The 6,955-nt window shown below is 48.4% G+C and overlaps 1 long non-coding RNA gene across 6 annotated transcripts in view; it reads left to right on the plus strand.

The window, feature by feature from the left end:
• The window catches only part of LOC134479470 (uncharacterized), a 29,441-nt gene extending 24,013 nt beyond the window's left edge, over positions 1-5,428 (plus strand). The window contains exons 4-5 of one of the 6 annotated variants that reach the window (XR_010052823.1): positions 3,240-3,329; positions 5,004-5,428. This is a non-coding gene — a long non-coding RNA (uncharacterized LOC134479470). The remainder of the gene's footprint in view (positions 1-3,239; positions 3,330-5,003) is intronic. The other 5 variants (XR_010052826.1, XR_010052824.1, XR_010052828.1 and 2 more) reach the window with 5 other exon arrangements.
• Positions 5,429-6,955: the final 1,527 nt, after the last annotated feature.

The following is a 6,955-nucleotide window of genomic DNA, read 5'->3' on the forward strand; positions in this document are numbered from 1 at the left end:
AGGAGGGTTACAGCTGCGCGCAGGGGCAGGTCTGTCTCAGCTGCAGGCATGGGGGCGGGTCTGTCTCAGCTGCAGGCATGGGGGCGGGTCTGTCTCAGCTGCAGGCATGGGGGCGGGCCTGTCTCAGCTGCTGGCCTTGGCTTCTGTCGAATAGCAACCTTGGCCCTCTGATTGGTGGAGAATGGACTTTTGTTAGGTTAATATACTCCAGGGTGTTTTGTTTTGTTTTGTTTTTCTGTCTTTTAGGACGTTAGGAACCCTGCCGAGGTGAGGGGGGAGGCTCTTTGAGGGGCTAAAGATAGCTCAGGATAGCTCAGTTAGGCTCAGGACCTGCAGCACTGCAACCCTGTGAAATGTACTGGGATATTCAGAGTAAAACTGCATCTAAACACATGCAGGTTTTTATTTCTCCCATAGTTCCTCCACCCTTCCCCCCCAAAAAGCATAACAACTTTCCATACCTATGTATACATTGTATCGACCATTGACGTGTGATCTCCAGAGACTTAAAGTATGTGGGAGGAGGTGCATAGGTTATATGCAAACTTGGTGCCATTTTATATAAAGGACTTGAGGGTATTTCCGGAAAGATCTAACTGAGGAGGGCAGGCCCACGCTGACTGTGGATAGTTCTAGTTCACGGCTTTGTCCATGGACTGAATAAAAAGGAGAAAGTGAACAGAGCACCAGCGTTCATCTCTCTCTGCTTCCTGGTTGCAGACGCTATGACCTTGAATTTAGATCATTGGGATGTCATGGTCCTGGGAGCAATCCCAGTGATATGGAGGTTAGTAGTGATGCCGGCGACAGTGTTAGTTACTCATGGCCACAAGGGAATCCCTGACAAAAAGCAAACTGAGAAGGAAGGGCTCGTTTTGGCTCTCGGTTTGAAGATACACAGTGGTTAGCATCAAAATAAATCAAGATAATCCTCCACAGACTGTTCTCAGGCCAGTCTGATCTAGACAATCTCTCATTGAGACAGATGATTCTGGACTATCAAGTGGACCACACTCGAATTTCAGTGAACACAGAAGGTGGCATGCTCAGTACTCATGACAGACCACGAATCCTGAGTCGCTCAGGTGACTGTTCAGAGCCTCTCCAGGAAGTGAATGGTTGGTCTGGGAAAAGTCAGGAAGGGAGAAGGGGTTCGGGGTTTGCCTGAGACTGAGGAGAACTGGCACCAGTCTTAATGAACTCAATCCTGGGGCTCTAAGCTCACACTGGGCTCAACAGAGCCATGTGCTCCTTGATGGAAAAAGCCACTTGCTCAGGAACCTGTCCCCAAGTCTATAGAAGATGACTTTGACTCATACAGACAAAACCTAGGGATTAGCAGGAGCTGCTCTGCCTGCCATGGATTTGGGTCGATTTTACCCAAACTGCAAATTCTGTGTTCTATTCCTCCAGAGGATGCCCCCCTTCCTTGTCCCAACCTCCTGCCCCAGGGCAGTTTCCATGGCTTCTCCCAGTTTTCCTCTGCAGACCTCTGCCGCTCCATTGGAAGACTGGTTGGCATCAGCCTCTGCATTTCAGACACATGGGCTAAGATCTGACCAGGGCCACATGTCAAGAGTTTCCCAACCGGAACACACCAGAGGTGCATCGTCTTCTGCCCCAGGCCAGGGCTCACCAATTCCTGCTGTGCCTCACTACCCTACCCATACCACAGGCACACGTCAGAAGGACCACAGGCCTCCCTGGCCTGAGTCAGGATGCTGCTGCCCACATAAAGCCTGGCCGGGGCTTTGCTTCTGTCTCCAGTGGGCTCGCCCATGAATTTCTTCCTAGACGTGATGCACTTTCTGAAAGGAACTGGAGAAACCCAGGTTTCTTTGTCTCTGTATATGTTTGTCTCCGTTACTTGTCTTACCGTGATAAAACACCAGGACCAAGGAACTTACAGAGGACAGAGTTTATTTGGGCTTATGATGACAGGGTGTTCTTTGGGTTTCGTGATGGCAGAGAGAAGACATAGAGTTTGAATCACCAGAAGCCACATGCTAGGAGTAACCAGCACTGAAGGGTGAAGGCAAGAGGTTACTGTGGGCTCACTGGCCAGCCAGTCTACCCCAAACTGCTCGTCTGAGTTCAGTGAGATATCTTATACATACATACATACATACATACATACATACATACATACATACATACAGCTGGGGGAAGGCAACCTAAGATTGACATCTAGCCTCCACACACAGGTAAGAGTTATCTGGACATGCATGCACACATGTGCACACCACACACACAGTACTTGAGTTTTGCTGAAAAGCGAGGAGGGGTAGGGAGAGGTGAGTATGCATACAGCCCGACGAGTCATCCAGGAGCGTCTGAATTTCTGTTCCTAATATAACCAAACATATGCCATGTTACAGTTTTCTTTTCCACAACCAGTAACACAAAAACATGAGCTTGTTAATTTTACTTATCATGGCTCCCCATCCATCTGATCCCAGCACTTGAAATTGTCCTCCAAGACTGGTCAGACTCAACAGAGGGCAAGGCAGGGGAGCAGGTTGCTGTGCACCCCTTCTGTGTGACAGGTATGTTCATAGGTGTACATGTGGGAAACTAAGGCCGGCCCGCTTGACGCAAGCATGTATGACAGTGTACAGCAGGTAGCAAGCACATGTGTGAACATACTTGTGTATGTCTCACACCCACTCATAGAAAGTCAGGGAGGGGCTGTGTTGTCCAGGAAGGCATTCCATCCTGAATAAGCTCTGAGAAGTGACCACAGTTGACCACCATGACAGGCTTACAGTGCTCACATGCTATGGTCCTTATGTCATCAATCTGAGCCACTGTTTGTCTGAAAGACTGTGGTGTTCCCAGAAGTCATAGCCAGGGAAGCCTCTGGGCCTGAGGCATAGCTGTGCAGGGGGAATCTTAGGAGTGCTGGCTGTTAGACACACAGAAACTTCCCAGCTGCCAGGCCATCTGGCAGCCCCACCCCCAAAATGGAGTTCTAAAAATGAGTCCTGGATTGAACCCGGATCAGGCTTTGAATCAGATCTTGGTCCCCAAGCTCCTGGTGTGCCCTGGACTTCTATGCCCTCTGCCTACGTCTTTCAGAGCCCTCATGCCTACATTCTCACAGTGGGTCCTGCTGGAGTGCCCTCGTGACAGCAGGGACCCCCCAAACCCCCAGGACACATCACAGAGACCCCTCGTGGTCCTAGCTTCCTGGACATGCGCTTGCTCCATTGATGCCTTTTTTTTTTCTGGGTTTATAGATTCAGTCAGCACTCAGCACCCCTTTCCCTCTGTGCCACCAAGGACCATGCTGGCACCTGGCTGACAGGCTGTTGGTCAGAGCTCACAGAGTAAGTAGATGCAAGGACAGATTCAGTTATTCACAGAACACACTGAACATGGAAAAGAAAGGGGGCCGTAGTTGAAGGAATCAGTATTAGCAATTAGGATGCCGTCTTCACTTGCCCTGGGGTTGAAGCCTGTCTGTATGTGTGTGTGCCTGCACATATACATGTGCATTGTGTGCATGCAGGAGCCCAGGGGGTCAGAAGTATAGGATCCCCTCACCAGAGTTACAGATGGTTTCGAGCCACCATGTCGGTGCTGAGGACTGAACTCAAGTCCTCTGCAAGAGCAGTAAATGCTCCTAACTACTCTCTCCAGCCCCTGTCTGAGTCCTCTTGGCATGCTGTTATGGAAATAGTTCAACTCAAGAAAATTAAACACCTCATTTCATAAAACGATGATTTCCTATATCATAGGAAATATTGAAAGTGTGAGGTCTGGGAAAGGCTCACGCATTGCAAACATGAAAACATGGGTTTGATCCTTCATTTTAAAAAAAAATGCAGCATGGTAGTTCACATTTTTAACCCAGGCTCTGGAGAGAAGAGACTGGCAGATTCCTGGGGCTTGCTGACCAGCCTGCCTAGAATACTTGGTGAGTTCCAGGCCAGGGAGAGACTCTGCCAAAAAAAAAAGTCAGTGACTAAAAAATGATACTCTGGGCTGGAGCTGGAGAGATGACCCAGCAGTTAAAGGCTAAGTTTACAATCAAACAGAAAAGAAAGATGCTCTACTGGAGTCTGGTACCCACATGCATGCATGCATTTGCACACATGTACACATTCACACACAGACATACGCTAAAAAATACTAAAACTAGAAAGAAAAATATTAGCCATATGTAGTCCAAATGACCACCAGATGATAGTATTTCCTCGTTATTTTTTGAGTGTGTGTATGCATGTACATGAACATGTGCAAAAGTGTGTGTACGGGTGTGTGTGTGTGAGTGTGTGTGTGAGTGTATGTGTGTGAGAGTGTGTGTGAGTGTGTGTGTGAGAGTATGTGTATGTGTGAGTGTGTGAGAGTGTGTGTGTGTGAATGTGTGTGTGAGTGTGTGTGTGAGAATGTGTGTGTGAGAGTGTGTATGAGAGAAAGTGTGTGAGAGTGTGTGTGAATGTGTGTGAGAAAGAGTGTGTGCATGTGTGGGTGGGTGTATGTGTGTGAGTGTGTGTTTGAGAGAGAGTGTGTGTGTGAGTGTGTGTGTGAGTGTGTGTGAGAGAGAGACAAGTGTTGTGTGTGTGAGTGTGAGTGTATGTGTGCGTGAGTGTGTGTGAGAAAGAGTGTATTATTGGGAATGTGTATGAGAGTATTGTGAATGTGTGTGAGTGTGTATGTGAGTGTGTGTGAGTGTGCGTGTGAGTGTGTGTGTGCACGCACATATGGATTCACCTATATGGGTGTGTGCTTAGAAACATGTAACCAATGCAACTGGGAATGAACAGAGTACTGTTCTTCCTCCTGTTCTCCGTTTACAGTTTAATGTGAACACTTTGCTCTATGTTGCAATCTAAGCTCACATTTCACCCCACCCTCTTTGTAGCCCTGTGATCTTGGACCATTCATTTCTTCTTACTGAGGCCCCACACACTCACTGGCAAAAAAAAAAAAAAAAAAAAAACCACCACAGTCTCTCAGGCAACTGGGATTCACCAATACCCATTTCTTCCTCTTCACAGATAGGCCATGAAATCTATTTCCCACCCTCCTTTTCAACTCGACAAGACCACATGACCATATTCCAGCCAATCAGATGTCGGAGAAAGAGACCCCGGCTTCCCGGTGTCTACTTCTGAAGTCTTTGGCAAAGAGTCCTCTTTCTCTCTTCCTAGGCCCGCGTGAAGACCAAGGGAACCAAGGCAAGATGGAGAGCTGAAGGGGGGACAGACCTGGGGCTCCAGCCGGGAGCTTGAGGAAGGACACCGCTGTGATTTGAACAAGAGATAAACCTTTGCTGCCTAAAAGCAGACTTTCCTATTCCTGCATCCAGGCTGAGTCAGACCGCTCCGGGCAAGCTGTACCTTTTAAATAAAATATGTGAAATCAATTGCCCATAAAGAGCACTTCAATGTGAGCCTTTAAAAATTAAAGCACAATCAAGGAATGAACAAGCCATTTGTTGAATTAGATAATAAACACTGTGGGATTTGGGGGAAGAGAGAAGTCACTGGGGACAGTGTTAGTAAAGGAGGTGCTCCGTGGAATCTGCCAGGATGGGTGTGGTTCTGAGTCCTGGAGAGAAACCAGGAGGTAATGATTCATCCAACCAACGCACCAGCCACTCAAGAGACAGGAAGCACAGTAGGGATCATCTGTCTTTATGGAAATGGGACAGAGCCCACGCACTGATGGAGTAATGTGCTTAGTTACCAGCAGCGGTAGCTTTCTTGTGCCACTGGGAATCTGGACTCCTCACTCAATCTTGCATGCATCTATCCCTTCATCCACAAAATGGAGGGTCCCTGGGTACCCTAGCATCTTAGCACCTTGGGTACTCTAGCATCCCAGGTACCCTAGCATCCCTGGTACCCTGCCATCCTGGGTACTCTAGCACCCTGTATATCTTAGCACCCTGGGTACCCTAGCATCCCTGGTACCCTAGCATCCTGGGTACCCTAGCATCCTTGGTACCCTAGCATCCCTGGTACCCTAGCATCCTGGGTACCCTAGCATCCTTGGTACCCTAGCATCCTTGGTACCCTAGCATCCTCACTCTGCTCCTACTTCTTTAGCAAGTGCTTCAGTTAGAGGCAGTCAGACAAGGTTTCCTCTATCCCTCCAGACACCCCACCCCTCCTAGGGCCACTTCTTTGTCCATTCTCCACATGGCCCTGTACCAATGTATTCTTCCCACCATTCGCCATGAGGTCCCAGGAAACCCAGTTCGGATCATGTGACACATTCCACCGCTTTGGCATCCAGCTATGTGGTGTGATATCACCCCAGACGTGTCTGTGAGGGTATCCTGAAGAAGAAAGAGTGGCTTGGGAATCTGCAGGCTCTGAATAGGGCATTGTCCTCTGTGATGTGGGTGTGACTTGTCTAATCAGTCGATGGCCCCAATAGAACAAAACTCCAGGGTCCCTGGGCGAGACAGAATGCTGTCGCAGAAGCTTTTGAATTTCACAGGTCCAGCCTGGTGACCTCCTCTACAGATTTCACTTGTTGGCCTTCCCAGTCATATGAGCCAATTCGTTTCAGTAAGCATCCACATATACATGTATGTAGTATGTACGTATGTATGTATGTATGCATATCTTACTGGTTCTGTTTCTATACAGAGACCTGACACACACACTCTGTCTCTCTCTGTCCCTGTCTCTGTCTCTGTCACACACACACACACACACACACACACACACACACTGTCTCTATTTCTGCCTCTCTCTGTCTCTGTCTCTGTCTCTCTCTCTCTCTCACACACACACACACACTGTCTCTATTTTTGCCTCTCTCTGTCTCTGTCTCTCTCTGTCTGTCTCTCTCTCTCTCTCACATACACACTGTCTCTATTTTTGCCTCTGTCTCTGTCTCTCTCTCATACACACACACACAGTCTCTCTCTGTCTTTCTGTTTGTCTGTCTGTCTCTCTCACGCACACACGAACCCACTGTCTCTGTCTCTGCCTGT

The sequence above is a fragment of the Rattus norvegicus genome, chromosome 6 (assembly GCF_036323735.1).
Source record: "Rattus norvegicus strain BN/NHsdMcwi chromosome 6, GRCr8, whole genome shotgun sequence".
NCBI lineage: Eukaryota > Metazoa > Chordata > Mammalia > Rodentia > Muridae > Rattus > Rattus norvegicus.